Genomic DNA, 19,803 nt, shown 5'->3' with positions numbered 1-19,803 from the left:
AAGGGCCTCTCAACTTTCGCTTTTGGTGAAATTCTTGTTGCCCAAGTCTATTAAAAAGTAAATACCGTCATATCCTCTATTAAGTTTTGAATAATTCTTTTGAGTTCCAATTGGAGATTCTCGTATCAAATCACTTTTTATTTACTTATTTATTTTTGTGAATAATCACTTTTGTTTAAATAATTTCCTTGAAAATGTGCTAGAAAGCAAGTTGTTTGTTGATAGATGTCCTTCGAATATCAGTGGAGCCCATTTGATTTTCTCAAGTTTTGAGAGGTGGAAATAGCTCGTAATTATTTCTAGCACATGTACCTCAACACTGTTCATTCTCCCTTATCTATTAATTAATTAATTTTATATTTTTTTTTATTTATTTACTAAAACTGTTATCTTCCTGTCTCGTCGCTAGCAAAATACCCTCACCCTCCACCCCACACTATTCATTCTTTCTTTATATCCTTAAGATTACATTAAGCATGTATGAATATCTTAAATATAGTTTTGATCATTTATAATATATATATATTTTTTAATTTCAATATTTCAAATCCAACCCTTCAATTGTGAATATGAATAGTTTGTCAACTTTTCTTAATAGTAGAACTCTTGTTGCCCAAGTCTATTAAAAGTTAGGTATTGTATGATATCCTCGATAAAGCTTGGATTGCTTCTTCTGAGTAGATTCTTGTAATAAATCATTATTTATTTATTTATTTATTTTGCGAATAATCACTTTTTCATTGAAAATGTGGTAGAAAGAGAGTTGTTGATAGATGTTCTTGGAATATCAGTGAGGCCCATTTGGTTTTCTTAAGTGTTGGAAGGTGGAAAAAGCTCTTAATGAGATTGAAATTGAAGTTCAAAGGTCGTTTCATGCATGTTTCTTTCACAGAAAGAAAGATAATGGACTTTTTTTCTCTTTTCTTTTTTTCTTTTTTTTTCCTTCCTTCCTTTAGATACCCTTTGCTTGGCCCAATTGAAGAAAAAAATTCACTCATCCCAAAAACTGAAAGTATACCCACCCCATATCTCCAGAAATTACCTGTAAACCCATATCCATCGTTGTTATTATTACTATTATTATTACTACTATTTTTTTTTTTTTTGTTTAATCTTCCCTTTCTCGACAATATTATTGCACCTTGTGACTGTTCGTTCTCCTTTAACCATTAATTAATTAATTAATTATTTATATGTATATATATATATATATTTTTTTTAAAAAAATCATCTTTCTCTTGCACTCCCACCACCCATCTCACAACAGTATGTTAAAGTGTGTTTGTATACCTTTAATATGACTAAAATAGACCATGAATGACAGGATCCGTCTCGGAAACCTTCTCAGGATCTTCTGGGTGATCCCGCCTAGTGAAGTCCCATTGGACAATCTCTAGAAAATATCCAAACTTCACCTTAAAATGTAGATAATCAACACCAGCATTAACATTAATACCTCAAATATATAAATATATATATAAATAAGTCCACAACCGACCTACTGTATTACGGGCCATAACAATACACATGAGTATTATGGTTTCTACTGAGTTCCATATTTAAAATCAGAGTATTCTAAGAGTCTCAACAAGGTCTATGAGTACAAATAAGTAATAAATAAGTCCAGAAAATAATAATAGGTAAAGAAAGGATAAATACAGCTGCTGTAATGGAAGGAAACAAGCGGTGAGCAGTGCGCGAGGTAGACTGCTACTAGCCGCCTGGACCTAGGGGAACGAATTTAAAACAATAAAACGTGAGATAAAGAATCTCAGTGAGTGGTATAGTATAATAGAAAAATAATGATTTACTTCTGAAAAATCTTTCTCTCAAGACCTCTCGCTCCATTCTTTTAAAAAGTTCCCCGTTTAAAATCATTTCCCCAGAACCCAAACTTGTACACCAATTAATATCATAAAAACTGATGCTCAAAAATATGAATGAACGATCATTGTAATATTATGAAATGTCTCAAATCAAGATATAAACATTTGAGCATATACTATAATAAATACAGTTCCACCAAATAAATATGAAAATGCAGGAATCACCCCAATATTTGTAACTCAACAATATATACAAAAATATACAATGTACCATACGATGTACCAATCTGTAAACCGTGGGATACACCCACCTCACGACCCTTAATATATGAATGGTGTCGTGGAAATAATAAATAACCGTCGGGACGTACCCAACCTCACGGTCCGTGGCAATAATAAACCGTTGGATTATACCAACCTCACGGTACCATGGTAATAATAATAAACCGTTGGATAAACCTGACCTCACAGTCCATGGTAATAATAGATAACCGTTGGATGCAACCAACCTTATGGTACCGTGGTAAACCCAGCACGCGGTAATATAATATAATATAATACTGATCCAAGGTATTGGCATTACATGGTACATCAATTTAAAAATAACCAATACAGTATACATGAAACAATCTTGTAAGATTATAAATATACTTTTCCAAATGATACTGTATCATAAATCATAATTTAACATTTAAACTTCCACCGCTTAATTAAATACTTCAAAATCTCAAAACATCATTTTATACGAAAACCAAAAATACCACAGTGAAATATATTCACCATAAACCAATTTTAAGCACATAAAATTATAAAATATTTGATCGTACTTAAAATTATATGATTTTCAATCTGGTTTCTCAAACCAAATAGTTTCCAAAATGATTTAAAATCTCAATTTAATTAGCAATGTATTTAAATACCACAAGTCCATTTATGGACCCATTAAAATTTAAAATCACTTAAAATATTATCAAAAGTCACATAAAATGATAACACATATATGTGAAAACAAATATTTATATATGCATAAAACAACATTTCAATCAAATGATATATACGTAAAATATTTAAACCACATATATATATTATACTATATACCCAAATCATTTAAAAATGATATAACCACTCACAGTACTGTAGATACTCATGCCTGCTCCTCTACAGGATTGCCTCCAAGCTCAACTCAAATGCCTGTAATATAATAAAATATTCCTCAGGCTCCAAACAACTAAACCTGAGACACTTGTATAACCTAAATGTCTCAAAATGATTTACAGTACTACAAAATTGCATAAATTGGACACCAGACAGTCTAATTATACCACATGTCCTTAGGACCCGGTACCCAAAATTGGGGATTTTCACCCGAAGCCTAATATTTTGAAATTGAACCACCTAATGGGTCATAATAATATCCAATTTCACTAATCTAACTTCAATTCTAACCAATTTAACCAAAATCGTCCAAACACAGTCCCAATTTCTCCGAAAATTAACCAAATAACCCCAAAAATAGGAAAATTATCAAACGACCTCCAAAATTCACAAATTATATGTCAACGGAAAGCCCAAGAGACAAGAAGTTCACCAGTGGTCTTACCTTGGTCCGGTGACCGAAAAATTGACGTAAAGGTTTAGCTGAACTTGAACTTGAGATATCTCTCAAATGGTGGGAATTTTGGGCAATCTAACCACGGAAATGGACTCAGAGGGGTCGAAAATGATGGGATAGAGGTATGGGTCGAGTTGGGTTGGCCGAAAAACACAAGAAAAAAGGAGAGAGAAAATTTCTGGCCGTCGGGCTTCTCCGGCCGGATCAGGGCTCGTCCGGTGACTGGTGGCCGTGAAATTTTGCGGCCGAGCTCGCCTCCATCCCCCGCTCCTCTCTAACCAGCGCGTGTAGGAAGGTGGTGGCCAGAGATGGGTGGATCTGGGGTGTTTTTCTCGGGTTTTGGAGAGGAAATGGCTATTTTTGGGCTTTTCTTCCTGTTTGGCACACTGACCGAGGCTTATATAGAGTCTAAATCACTAACAAACAAAAATTGGGGACTGGTTTGGATACTGATATAAAACTTATGTTTAAAACTTCTCAGGACCATAACTTTTTATCTGTAACTCGGAATTTGGCATGCCGCCAGTCTGTAAACTCGTATTGATGAGATCTATACAATGGTACCTCACTCAAACCAAAAATATTGGCTATTGAAAAAGTCAACTTGAACCATATATTATTCACTTAGTCAAACGTAGTCAATTTGGTCCAACTTGTTTAATCATGTGTATTTTTTTGTATGGGGTGTTACAACCTACCCCCCTTAAAGAAATTTCGTCCACGAAATTCATACCTTAGCTTTGGAAGAGGTAAGGATACTGACTCCGCATTTGATCCTCTCTCTCCCAAGTCGCCTCCTCGACAAGGTGGCTTCTCCAAAGAACCTTCACCAAAGCTATAGTCTTGTTGCGAAGCCTTTTCTATTCCCTTCTTAAAATCTGCATTGGCTACTCCTCATAAGACAAGTCATCCCTCAATTCAACTCCTCATAAGACAAGTCATCCCTCAATTCAATCTCCGGTGTCTCCAACACATGTGATGGGTCTGAGATATACTTGCGGAGCATGGAGATATGAAAAACATCATGGACTCGAGAAAGCTCCTCCGGCAAGTCAATCCTGTAAGCCACTGGACCTATCCTCTCTACTATCTCATACGGTCCAATGTAGCAAGGACTTAACTTCCCTCGTTTTCCAAAACGTACTACACCTTTCCAAGGAGAGAGCTCCAATAATACTCGATTGCCAACCTCAAACTCGAGATCCTTCCTACGCACGTCCGCATAGCTCTTTTGCCTGTCCTGTGCTGCTTTCAACTTGGCCCGTATAATATTAACCTTGTCCACTGTCGTCCACTGTCACCTGTACAATCTCAGGGCTTAGAAGTTTCCTTTCACTTGTCTCATTCCAACATAATGGAGTCCGACATTGTCGGCCATACAACGCCTCATAAGGTGACATCTTAGTGCTCGAGTGATAGCTATTGTTGTAGGTGAACTCTGCTAAAGGTAGATACTCATTCCAATTCCCCTTGAACTGTAGCACACATGACCTCAACATGTCCTCTAAGGTCTGAATAGTCCTCTCAGATTATCCATCGGTCTAAGGGTGAAAAGCGGTACTCAAATTCAACTTGACACCAAGTTCATTCATTAAGCTTCACCAAAATCTCAAAGTGAACTGTGGATCTCTGTCAGATATAATCAATATTGGCACTCCATGCAAGCTCACTATATGATTCATAAAGAGTTCCGCTAACTTTTGAGGAGAAAACTTCTCACGAAAGGGTAGGAAATGTACATACTTAGTGAGTCGATCCATGATCACCCAAATACCGTCGTGCCTCTGAACTGTGGGAGGAAAAGCTTGAATACAGAATCCATCGTGATGTGCTTCCATTTCCATTCTAGGATGGGTAAGGGTTGTAGAAGTCCAAAAGCCTTTTATCTCTCTACTTTCACTTATTGGCAAATGAAACACTTGGATACATAATCAGCAACTTCTCTTTTCATCCCTGGGCACCAATAATACTTTTTCAAGGTATGGTACATTTTGATGCTACCGGGGTGCATGGTATACGCAGAACTATGCGCTTGATCCAGTACTTGCCTTTTCAACTCTTCGTTTGCGGGAACACAAAGTCTAGAACCAATCACCAATGCTCTATTGCCTCTGATAGTGAAATCTGACTTCCCCCTTGTTCAGCTTTCCTTCTTATACTCATTAAGTAAGGGACTTCAAATTGGATCTCAACAACACAATCCATAAGTATTGGTCGTAGTCAAAAGCTAGTAAAAAGTCCTCATGAAATATGCATGCAGAAATTAACACCCAACTGTGCAACTCAAACATCACGGAAATAGCGCAATCATAATCATTGAGCAATCTATCCATCTCCTTTACCTTAAGTTCAACTCCTTTTGAGTAAACACATACTTAGTACTCCTATGATCAGTAAGGGTCCGACAAGCAACTCAATACAAGTAGTGCCTCCAAGCTTGCAATATAAAAAAAAAAATCATTGCAGCAAGCTCAAACTCATGAGTCGGATAATTCAGCTCGTGCTTCCTCCACTGTCTAGAAGCATAAGTAACAACTCATAACTTTTTTTAAAAAAACTTCATCCATCAATTCAAAAAGAAGGTTTAGAACTTAAATCTAATTTCCTCAAACCAAATACTAGTATCACAAAGTTAAAATGTAAATTATTCTCTTTGCCTCCGATTACACTCCTAGTACTTGCAATTATAAGATCCATGTTCCTCATTGATTATCCAATTTCCTTAACCTCGACAAACATCTTTCTTTTAACCAAATTCATCAAAGTCATAAAACAAAGTTCCTTATATTTATTCCAATGGAGAGCTTTAGATTGCTTATAAAGCCTAAAGAAATCCTCAAGATTGTCAACACCAAGAAATATGAAGCCAAAAGATCAAGTCCGAGTCCTCTCATCATCTTAAATATCATTCTTGAAGATACCTCAAATTCTTCCAATTTCAAACAAACTCCAAGATACCTCAAGCAAATAATGAAATTTAAATCTTAATTCTAATATCACAAATAAATACTATAAACTAGTTACTAGACTCTCAAATCATAAGAAACATTCATTACTTGCTTATATTCTCGTTATGCCCCAAAAATCATATTCCTTAGGAGATTAAGTCATCATCAAGAATATCAACCACCTTAGATCCATAAAACATCATCGATATAAAACTATTAATCTTCAAGAAAACAAAATATCAAAACTAAGATCTAAAATCATCATCCAAAAGCAGATGCTACAAAACTAACTTATGAAATTCACCACTTAATTCTCAGCAAATTGTCCTACACAAGATCACTTAAATGCATAAACAAACTTTATGTATACTAGATTCTAATATTAAGAACCTTAATTTCCATGCAATGAAGATAACTACTCTTAAACACCTGACGAGGTTAAAAGAATCCTCCTATGGATGTGGAACCTTTCAGGTAACATCCCTAACAAACTTGAGCCATCTCGACTAGTGTAACATATTCACGTAAAACAAAAGAGTGTGTGGTGCTTGAGCCAATAAAATATGTCTGTCACCACCAAGCATAGATAATGTATCTATCACAACATCAGAGTAATCCTCCTAATTGATCATAGCATATACCTTACCTCTGGTAAGTTGTCATCCCTTCAGACCTCTACCTTTGAGTGTGGATGAAGACCGTTGTACAGCGTTGGTAGAATCTCTTGAAGTCTGGCTTACTTATGTATCATGTACTTTGTACCCATCAATTAGCTGAAATTGTGCACCCAATCATAAAGTTCTAGCATGACCATATTCTCGATAAGGTTAATCATTTTTAAAGTGTTCCGACTGCTTGTAATGAAAGCATGGTCCATCCCATTGGCACTACCCATCATGAAACCTGCCACATAAGCTACCTCGGACTGCAGATCTCTAAAAACAAAAAACTACTATCGTTGTTCACTGTCCATTGTCCTGAACCCTGAGTGGTGTCTCAACTTTAACCTTTTAGTCTTAATAAAGGTTGGTGAACAAAACTCAATGTGAAATATAGTCTTAAACTATGTTCAAGGGTGATGTCTCCTAGTCCTTTCATACGTCCACCACTTCCTCGAGTTTCCTTCTATCATAAAGCTAACTAATGTGACCTTGTCCTCATCCGGACATTGCATAGGATCTATGGAGCCATCACAACCAACTGCTCCAACTGTACAAGCCTACTTAACAGAATACCTAATAAACCGACTCCTCTCGAGTGATCAAGCTAGGCGCTCGACAAGATGCTCCTCATAAGTGGACGCACTTGTACCTCCAGTTGTAGCACGTTGGCAACCACGTCTACCTCCTCGCGACATCAAGGAAAAGTTCTACATGATAGCCAAAATATACTTAACAACCAACAAAGGTAGGTATGGAAGGTAAAATACAGGATGAGTTGTACAGCAATGTACAACCCCAAGGAAATTAGAACCTAAAGCTCTGATACCAAGCTGACTGGACCCATCCCGGGAACCCTCTCAGGACCTCACGGGTGATCCCGCCTAGTGAAGTCCCATTGGACAATCTCTAGAAAATATCCAATGGAACCTCACCTTAAAACGTAGATAATCAACACCAGCATTAACATTAATACCTCAAATATATAAATATATATATAAATAAGTCCACAACCAGCCTGCTGTACTACGGGCCATAACAACACATATGAGTACTATGGTTTCTATTAAGTTCCATATTTAAAATCAAAGCATTCTAAGAGTGTCAACAAGGTCTATGAGTACAAATAAGTAATAAATAAGTCCAGAAGATAACAATAGGTAAAGAAAGGATAAATACGGCTACTGTAGTGGAAAGAAACAAGCGGTGAGCTGTACGCGAGGTAGACTGCTACTAGCCGCCTGGGTTTAGGGGAACGAATTTAAAACAATAAAACATGAGATAAAGAATCTCAGTGAGTGGCATAGTATAATAAAAAAATAATGATTTACTTCTGAAAAATCTTTCTCTCAAGACCTCTCGCTCCACTCTTTTGAAAAGTTCCCCGTTTAAAATCATTTCACCAAAACCCAAACTTGTACCCCAATTAATATCATAAAAAATGATGCTAAAAAATATGAATGAACGATCATTGTAATATTATGAAATGTCTCAAATCAAGATATAAACATTTGAGCATACACTATAATAAATACAGTTCCACCAAATAAATATGAAAATGCAGGAATCACCCTAATATTTGTAACTCAACAATATATACAAACATATATAATGTACCATACGATGTACCAATCTGTAAACCGTGGAATACACCCACCTCACGACCCTCAATATATGAACGGTGTCATCCAAATAATAAATAACCGTCGGGACGTACCCAACCTCACGGTCCGTGGCAATAATAAACCGTTGGATTATACCAACCTCACGGCACCATGGTAATAATAATTAACCGTCGGATAAGCCCGACCTCACAATCTGTGGTAATAATAGATAACTGTTGGATGCAACCAACCTCACGGTACCGTGGTAAACCCAGCGCGCGTAATATAATATAATATAATACTGATCCAAGGTATTGGCATTACATGGTACATCAATTTAAAAATAACCAATACAGTATACATGAAACAATCTTGTAAGATTATAAATATACTTTTCCAAATGATACTGTATCATAAATCATAATTTAACATTTAAACTTCCACCGCTTAATTAAATACTTCAAAATCTCAAAACATCATTTCATACGAAAACCAAAAATACCACAGTGAAATATATTCACCATAAACCAATTTTAAGCACATAAAATTATAAAATATTTGATCGTATTTAAAATTATATGATTTTCAATCTGGTTTCTCAAACCAAATAGTTTCCAAAATGATTTAAAATCTCAATTTAATTAGCAAGGTATTTAAATACCACAAGTCCATTTATGGACCCATTAAAATTTAAAATCACTTAAAATATTATCAAAAGTCACATAAAATAATAACACATATATGTGAAAACAAATATTTATATATGCATAAAACAACATTTCAATCAAATGATATATACGTAAAATATTTAAACCACATATTGTAACACCCCGTCCCAAATCGCACCGGAATCCGTGCACGTTGACCGAGGTTGACCGTTGACCGTTGACCGTTGACCGTTGACCGAAGGGGTCAAAAGTTGACTTTTTGACTTGGTGGGAATTTCGAGTTGACCAGGGTACCGTGGCGAAGTGCATGACGCCCTGAGTTCGTAGACTAGTAGCACGTCGAAAACAGAGCTACGGTTTGAAAGTTATGGGCGAAACAAGTTGAAGTGCAAACTGTCCAAAAGGTGCCGGGAGTTGACTTTTTCTTGTGATGTAATTTTGAGTTGACTCTTGTATGGTTGTAAAGTACTCGTCGATACGAGTTCATAGACTAGCGGCACGCTTAAATCGGACATTTGGTTAAAAAGTTACGGACGTTTGAAATTCGTCGGGTACTGTATTATTTTAATATATCTGGCTTAAGTGCACAGTAACACCACGTGTCAGCTTCTGATTGGTCCACGTGGCATGAACAGTGTCACACAGGGGTTTTATTTGTTTAAACTCTCGGGGAAGAGAGAGAAAGAGAGAGAGGAGAGAGAAAGAGAGAGAGGAGAGAGAGAGAGAGAGAGAGAGTCATCGGCCGCCGGTAATTTTCAAACTTTCCGGCCGATTTACTGTACACGCGCCGGCCAGCCCGGTTACCCACCTCATTTTCGGAAAAACCTCCAAGCTTCACGGCGAACGGCCGCCGTACGCGCCCGGATCGGACCTCCGAAGTTTGGCGGCGACTTTTACCCCTCCACCGCCGGCCACCGCAAATCGACCATGTTCCGGCTGATCTACAGTACACGCGCCAGCTAGCCTTGATCCTCTCCTCAAGTCCGGCCTACCCACCAAAAATCACGGCCATCGGACCACCGACGCGCCGGGATCGGAGGATTTTCCGGCGAGGGCCCGGAAATCTTCAAACGGTGATTTCTCCGCCGTCCGACCTCCGTTTTGCTCACCGCCGGTCCCGTTGGGTTTCTCTCCTCAAGATCTACAAGTCTGCAAAATTTCACAGCCAACGGCCACCGCACGCGCCGCCGCCGGCGACGGTTGCCCGAAATTCCGGCGAGTACCCGAAATTCCGGCCAGCTCCAGTCCGCTGTGTTCGACCTCCTGAACCCGAATCCGGCATCCATTTCCGCCAATTCGCGACGATTTGGGAGAATTGTGGAGCCAAAATCCGAAAAGCTTCCCGACGAAATTCAAACCCCGTCGGGTACGATCCTTGGAAATTGAGACCGAATCTGTGATCAGCATCACTCGAGCTGCGATTCGGAGCACCGGTGAGTCGTAGAATTGATCCCGTGGTGGATCATGGGTTAATTGCGTTCTCCAGGTGAGTGACCCACCTTCAAATTTATTTGGGGAATTTAATTGGTGAATATATCATGTGTGATTTAAATTTTTGGAAATTAATTTCTTGTGCCAAATATTTATTGGATTTATTGTGGAATTATTTATGAATTTATTGGATTTAAGAAAATGTGCATTTTGATGCCATGTGAAATTATTTTATGGTTTTGAGGATTTTGAAATTGGTGTGGTTTTAATGGTAAATTGGGCACGATTTGATTTTCAAATATTTCAAGGAAAATATTTGGTTATGTTGGTGATTTCAATTTTTATAAAATATGCCCATAAAATATTATGGGATTTGATTATGATATTTCGAGAAATTATTTATGCTTGGAAAAAAAATGTGGATATTTGAATTGATGGATTTGGGAGTTGGTGGATTTGAAAATCATGGGATTTATGGCATTGATTACAAAGAAATTGTGGGGAAATTCCTGGTTCAAGCGAATGGATTATGCCCGCTATGTTTATGAAAAATGTGAAATTTGTTTTATAATTTAAATTGTGGATTTTGTGATTTTTAGATGCACCGTGCACGTACTGGTGTTCTGATTATGTGATATGGTATATGTGATATGGATATTGTGCACACGGATATGATTAGCGCGCAGGTGGGTGTGAGTAGCGCGCAGGTGATATTATAAGGGTGTCCTGTGGATGCCATCGGAGAGGGTAGCCACCCCCCTTTGGCCGGGACACCAGGTTAGCAGCGGCGCAGTGGGACGCCACGCGACCGTATGCCGGTTTCTTTCTATAACCTCCTGTCTGGCGGTACCTTGGGACGCTGGGTACTGTTGGCGCCACTGGTATATAGTGGGTGCATCAACTGATTTCAGAACTGTGTTTTAAAAATAAAATGTTTTAAAGCTGTATTGGAATTAAAATTATAATTGTTACTGTTCTAGTATTTATTTGATGTCTTGGTTTTCGGGGAATATGAACAAAGGTTTTTGTGAAAAGGTTTTAAAAGGGAAACTTTTTCAACTGAGAGAATTGTAAGGGTTTTGAGAGAAATTATTATTTCCAATTAATTATTATTCATATACTTATTACTGTGATATTATATTGTGTAGTAGATAGGGTCACTCACTGAGATGATTAGCATCTCACACTCTTAAATTCCGTTCCCCTAGGTCAAGGTTGGAGACGTTGATTGTCCGGGACGAGCCCAACGTCTCAGTTCGTTGCCGAAGGTTCAAGAAGTTTTCTTCCCTTTTTCCTCTCTGTCTTGTATCGTTTCCTTATCTGTCATTTTATAAATTCCGCATGTAACTGTAAAATGCTCTGTATACTGTATTGGACGTATAGTTGTTTTTAATGCACTGGTTTGCTGCTGTTGTTTTGTTTTGAAGTGCTGAAATTTGTGGAACAAATTGTAGTTTGTGGGAGGAATAAGTGGATGTTTTTAGAAGTGTGTTTTCAGTGCAGGTAACTTGTGGTAAGTAAATCCCTTAGGGGAGGCTCTGTCGGATTTTCCGTTGGAGGGCTCGGTAGGGTTTCCCTGGGATCAGGGCTTGTCTAGGGTTCCGGGGAAGGAATTCTGGACGGGTCCTGACACATATATATATTATACTATATATCCAAATCATTTAAAAATGATATAACCACTCACAGTACTGGAGATGCTCATGCCTGCTCCTCTACAGGATTGTCTTCAGGCTCAACTCAAATGTCTATAATATAATAAAATATTTCTCAGGCTCCAAACAACTAAACCAGAGACACTTGTATAACCTAAATGTCTCAAAAAGATTTACAATACTACAAAATTGCATAAATTGGACACCGGGCAGTCCAATTATACCGTGTGTCCTTAGGACCCGATACCCAAAATTGGAAATTTTCACCCGAAGCCTAATATTTTGAAATTGAACCACCTAATGGGTCCTAATAATATCCAATTTCACTAATCTAACTTCAATTCTAACCAATTTAACCAAAATCGTCCCAACACAGTCCCAATTTCTTCGAAAATTAACCAAATAACCCCAAAAATAGGAAAATTATCAAACGACCTCCAAAATTCACAAATTATATGTCAACGGAAAGCCCAAGAGATAAGAAGTTCACCAGTGGTCTTACCTTGGTCCGGTGACTCCTCTGGTAACCGGAAAATTGACGTAAAGGTTTGACCGAACTTGAACTTGAGAGATCTCTCAAATAGTGGGGATTTTGGGCAATCTAACCACGGAAATGGACTCAAAGGGGTCGAAAATGGTGGGATAGAGGTATGGGTCGAGCTGGGTTGGCCGGAAAACACAAGAAAAGAGGAGAGAGAAAATTTTCGACCGTCGAGCTTCTTCGGCCCGATCTAAGCCCTTCCGGAGACTGGTGGTCGTGAAATTTTGAAATCGAGCTCACCTCCGTCCCCCGCTCCTCTCTGGCAAGCGAGTGTAGGAAGGTGGTAGCCGGAGATGGGTCAAACAACGTAAACCCATTTGGAGGTAAAAATGGTCGGTTCGGGCTTGTGGGTCTGGGGTGTTTTTTTTCTGGTTTTGGAGATGAAATGGGTATTTTTGAGCTTTTCTTCCTGTTTGCACACTTACCGAGGCTTGTATAGAGCCTAAATCACTAACAGACAAAAATTGGGGGCTGGTTTGAACACTGATATAAAACTTATGTTTAAAACTTCTCAGGACCATAACTTTTTATCTGTAACTCAAAATTTGGCGTGCTGCCAGTCTGTGAACTTGTATCGATAATATCTATACAATGGTACCTCAGTCAAACCAAAAATATTGGCTAATGAAAAAGTCAACTTGAACCCATATATTATTTACTTAGTCAAACTTGGACAAATTTAGTCAATTTGGTCAAACTTGTTTAATCATGTATATTTTTTGGTACGGGGTGTTACAATGAAACCCAAAATCCCCCAACCTTTTAAGGTCGGGAGCCATGACTAAAATTAGGAGGAGGGAAAACAAATCTAAGTTATATATATCCTCTTAAGGTTTTTTTTCTCCCCAAACTGTGAGTCGGGGCTTCCAAGTTTAGGGGCTTCCAAATTTTGAAAATCAAAAACAAATTCCTTTTAATTTTTGAAATATTTTTCAACTAAAGCTGGATTATGTTTGTTATAATATAAGTTTGGTTTTTAATAATATATATTTTTTGAAATACTATTTAACAATATAGTTATGCAAATTATATTCATGTCTTCCATTAATAATTAGACAAAAAAATAATTAGATACAAGATTTAACATTAACTTCTCATTATATTAAATTAAAATGTTTAATACAAATTTTGTTGTAATTGCTCATAAAATAAAAAGAAATAAAAATACATAGTTAAATAATGTAGCAACCCAATAAATAGGCATATATTTGGAAAGCTGAGGTAGATAGAGTCATCTTGATCATGGATTCCTTTTATGTATACCTACATAAAAGAACTCTAGTTGTGAACAGTTGAGACTAGCATCCTTTGTTTGGCCTATGCTTGTCCTTGTTTGACTTTTGATTTAAATCTTTTACTTAACATCTGTATCAATGCATCTTATATTCTACCATTCCTTTTAAATTTTCAATCTAATTAAATTGTTTGATGCCGCATCATCATTTTACTAACCATAAAGTAAAGGGGCAATCTTGAATGAAACTGCGCTGTCATTTCATTAATGTTTTTATAAAAGAAATATGTTCTCTCTCTTCTGTTTGTCTCTTTCTTTCTCACTCTTCGTCTTTCATCAGTACCAATTTAAGGTTAATCCTGTGTTGCAGGTGTTGTTTCTTCTTCCATGACCAAGGCTTCTCCTTCTGCATCTCCATGGCTGCCGGCTTAAAACTTGACTTTGAATCGTCTATCACCACTACAGCAACGAAATCCGTAAGGGAATGGGTCTTTACAAAAGGTGTCTCTGCTAAAGTTGCCATTTTATCACCCACGAAGAAGAACCCATTTCATAAAACCTTTTATAGAGTCTCCACAACCAAATATATATTATTTAATATTACAAATTACCTTAATTTTGAATTTCTTTTGACTCGAATGTCAGGACCCGTCCAGAATTCCTTCCCCGGAACCCTAGACAGCCCTGATCCCAGGAAAACCCTACCGGACCCTCCAACGGAAAATCCGACAGAGACTCCCCTAAGGGATTTACTTACCACAAATTTACCTGCACTGAAAACACACTTCAAAAATATCCCCTTATTCCTCCCACAATACTACAAATTGATTCCACAAATTGCAGCACTTCAAAAATAAAAAAATACAGTAATCCAGTGCAAAGTAAATACAACAAGAGTGAAAGAAATAGTACAACTGCAATAAAAGAAGAACATGGTACTTCACGAAGTAAAACAGCGATGAAGATCAAGTCCGCTCCGGATGAACACCGACAACCTGGTACCTAGAGGAACGGAATTTAAGAGTGTGAGATGCTAATCATCTCAGTGAGCGACCCTACTACTCTACACTATAATACCACGGTAATAGGTATATAAATAATAATTATTTGGAATAATATTTTCTCTCAAAACCCTTACAATTCTCTCAGTTGGAAAAGTTCCCCTTTTAAAACTTTTTCACAAAACCCTTTGTTCATGTTTCCCGAAAACCAAGACATAAAATAAATAAATACCGGAAACAGTACTAATCATATTTTTAATTCCAATACGGCTTTAAAACATTTTATTTTTAAAACACAGTTCTGAAATCAGTTGATGCACCCACTATATACCAGTGGCGCCAACAGTACCCAGCGTCCCAAGGTACCGCCAGACAGGAGGTTATAGAAAGAAACCGGCATACGGTCGCGTGGCGTCCCACTGCGCCGCTGCTAACCTGGTGTCCTGGCCAAAGGGGGGTGGCCACCCTCTCCGATGGCATCCACAGGACACCCTCATAATATCAACCGCGTGCTACTCACACCCACCTGCACGCTAATCACAACCGTGTGCACACTAACCATATCACATATACCATATCACATATAATCAGAACACCAGTACGTGCACGGTGCATCCAAAAATCATAAAATCCACAAATTTAAATTATAAAACAAATTTCACATTTTTCATAAACATAGCGGGCATAATCCATCCGCTTGAACCGGGAATTTTCCCACAATTTCTTTGTAATCAATGCCATAAATTCCATGATTTTCAAATCCACCAACTTTCAAATCCATCAATTCAAATATCCACATTTTCCCAATAGCATAAATAATGCTCAAAATATCATAATCAAATCTCATAATATTTCATGGGCATATTTTATAAAAATTGAAATCACCAACATAACCAAATATTTTCCTTGAAATATTTGAAATTCAAATCGTGCCCAATTTACCATTAAAACCACACCAATTTCAAAATCCTCAAAACCATAAAATAATTCCACATGGCATAAATTGGTGAAATGCACATTTTCTTAAATCCGATAAATTCACAATAATTTCCACAATAAATCAAATAAATATTTGGCACATAAAAATTAAATTCCAAATATTTAAATCACACATAATATATTCACCAATTAAATTTCCCAAAATTAAATTGAAGGTGGGTCACTCACCTTGTGCACGTATCTCAATCAAGATCCTCCGCAGGATCGACTCCGCTACTCGCACGTGCACCGAATCGAAGCTCGAGTGATGCTAATCACAGATCCGGTCTTAATTTCCGATGATCGTACCCGACGGGGTCGGAATTTTATCGGGAAGCTTTTCAGATTTCGGCTCCGCAATTCTCCCAAACCGTCGCGAATTGGCGGAAACGGAAGTCGTATTTGGGTTCAGGAGGTCGAACACTGCGGACTGGAGCTGGCCGGAATTTCGGGTACTCGCCGGAACAGTATTTTCCGGCGGGCCGCCGCGGTCACCGGCAACCGTCGCCGGCGGTGCGTGCGTGCGGTGGCCGTTGGCTGTGAAATTTTGCAGACTTGTAGATCGTGAGGAGAGCAATCCAACGGGACCGGCGGTGAGCAAAACGGAGGTCGGACGGCAGAGAAATCACCGTTTGAAGATTTCCGGCCCCTCGCCGGAAAACGCTCCGATCCCGGCGCGTCAGTGGTCCGATGGCCGTGATTTTTGGTGGGTAGGCCGGACTTGAGGAGAGGATCAAGGCTGTCAGGCGCGTGTGGCCGAAAAATGGCCGGAACAGTGCCGATTCGCGGTGGAGGGGGAAAAAGCGCCGCCAAACTTCGGACGTCCGATCTGGGCGCGTCCGGCGGCCGTTCGCCGTGAAATTTGGAGGTTTTGCCAGAAATGAGGTGGGCAATCTGGCTGGCCGGCGCGTGTACAGTAACTAGGCCAGAAAACGTGAAAATGACCGGCGGCCGGTGACTCTGTCTCTCTCTCTTTCTCTCTCCTCTCTCTCTTTCTCTCTCTTCCCCAAGTGTTTTAACAAATAAAAACCCTGCGTGATACTGTTCATGCCACGTGGACCAATCAGAAGCTGACACGTGACGTACTGTGCACTTAAGCCAAATATATTAAAATAATACGGTACCCGGTGAATTTCAAACGTCCGTAACTTTTTAACCACATGTCCGATTTAAGCGTGCCGCTAGTCTATGAACTCGTATCGACGAGTACTTTACAACCATACAAGAGTCAACTCAAAATTACATCACAAGAAAAAGTCAACTCCCGGCACCTTCTAGACAGTTTGCACTTCAACTTGTTTCGCCCATAACTTTCAAACCGTAGCTCCGTTTTCGACGTGCTACTAGTCTACGAACTCAGGGCGTCATGCACTTCGCCACGGTACCCTGGTTAACTCGAAATTCCCACCGAGTCAAAAAGTCAACTTTTGACCCCTTCGGTCAATGGTCAACGGTCAACCTCGGTCAACGTGCACGGATTCCGGTGCGATTCGGGACGGGGTGTTACAGCCTTCCCCCCTTACAAAAATTTTGTCCTCGAAATTTCCGCGCATCACTGGAACAAACAAGGGTTCTGATCACGCACCTGCGCTTCGGGCTCCCATGTCGCTTCCTCGACTAAGTAGTTCCTTGCCAACCAATCCATGCCCAACACTACTTCAAGTCCGGATAGATCCAATAGGATCAGGTCTGCTTCCATCACTTGATCTGTGAAATCGTCGGTCGTAGTCCTGGCTCCCTGCTGCGTCATAGCAAACACCCGGCCTTGACTTGTCTGCTGGGGTCTCCTTCCTCTACCTCGACTCGATCCTGCAGACGGCTGGACTGATCCCGAAGAAACTCCTACTGGCTGACTCCCCTGGGAACTCTGTCCTGGAAATATCCCCGTATGCTGTGTCCGTCGACCTGCTTCTAGCACACTGCCGCTACCATAAGGGCAATCCCTCCTTATGTGACCTGGCTGCCCACACCGAAAGCATAAACCATCCATCTGACACTGCCCAGAATGATTCCCCCTACAAAGTGGACAAATCCGCGGAGAACTAATGCGTGACTGCTGATACGAGCTTGTATCCACACTGATCGAATGGCGAGCTGGCTGGGGCATACGATAACTATCTCTCCTCTGGAATCTGCCTCGTGGGCTTAACCCATCACTGTCTGAGCCTGAGCTATAGCCTTTCTTAGCTGCCCCCTGTCGAGGTACTCCGCTATACTAACCTTCAAAAGATCTGCGCCTTGAGGGTCTGTGTATCTCCTCCTGTCTCTCTAGCTCGAGCGCTGCATCCCTGGCGGACTGATAGGTGGGATGTACTGATCCGGAAAGGGTGTAGCCGATGCTCTCTTTCAATCCGTCTATGAACCTCACCTTCTTCGTGTGATCGTCGGGAATCAGGTGCATGCAGAATTCTAATAGTTCTCGGAATCTCCTCTCGTACTCGATCACTGTCATGTTCCCCTGTCGCAGTTCCTCGAACTCTCTCCTTCTTGCTTCACGGTAGGCAGGAGGACAAAACTCAGTAGAGAAGGCCATCTTGAACTGATCCCACGTATGCCTTGCACGAACAACTGGGCTAACTTCTCGGGTGAAAAACGTTCTCGTACCGGTAGGAAGTGTGTCGACTTGGTGAGACGATCAATGATTACCCAAATGCCGTCGTACCTTCTAGGTGTGGAAGGAATCTTGAATACGAAGTCCATGTTGAGTTCTTCCCACTTCCACACGGGAATCGGTAAAGGTTGGAGTAGTCCCGAAGGCTTCTGTCTTTCTGCTTTCACTTGTTGACAAATCAAACACTTTGATACGAAGTCTGCCACTTCTCTCTTCATACCAATCCACCAATAATACTTAACAAGCGTCCGGTACATCTTGGTACTCCCAGGATGCATCGCATACATCGAGCTGTGCGCCTCCTCTAAAATCTCCTTCTTGAGTCCTGGGATATCCGGAACACAAAGTCGTCCTTTATACACGAGGGCTCCATCCCTCCTTATGGAAAATTCCAGATCAAGACCTTCTTGTACTTTGCCTTTAATTGTCCTCAACTTAGGATCTTCCATTTGGGTCTCTACTATACGATCCACCAACACCGGTCGTACCTGGAAGCTAGCCATGAGAACTCCTGAAGGATGCATATGCATTAACACCCCCATCTTCTTCAACTCCACCATGAGAGGTAGTTGGATGACTTGGACGTGAGCAAGAGATCCAGTAGCCTTCCTACTCAAGGCATCTGCCACTACATTCGCCTTACCCGGGTGATAATCAATCACACAGTCATAATCCTTTAACAACTCCATCCATCGCCTTTGCCTCATATTTAACTCTTTCTGTGTGAAAATATACTTGAGGCTCTTGTGGTCGGTATAGATTTGGCATGTGGCTCCATACAAGTAGTGCCTCGAGTTTCCACATCGCTTCCTCGACTGACAGGTATTCGATGTTCTTTTGTAGCAACAACACATGAATTACGCTGCATGCCGATGTTGCTTTCCCGCTTCCACTTGTCGACAGCGTAACTTAGCAAGTATACTAGAGGCCTTATCCACTATCACTACACTACCATCATGCCTAATAGTGACTTTAACTTTCCTCTTGTGCAACTTTCATTCTCATGCCCACTAATTAAGGATATTCAAATTGGTC

This window comes from Ziziphus jujuba, chromosome 4 (genome assembly GCF_031755915.1).
Source record: "Ziziphus jujuba cultivar Dongzao chromosome 4, ASM3175591v1".
NCBI classification, from domain to species: domain Eukaryota; kingdom Viridiplantae; phylum Streptophyta; class Magnoliopsida; order Rosales; family Rhamnaceae; genus Ziziphus; species Ziziphus jujuba.
This window is presented reverse-complemented; position numbering follows the sequence as displayed.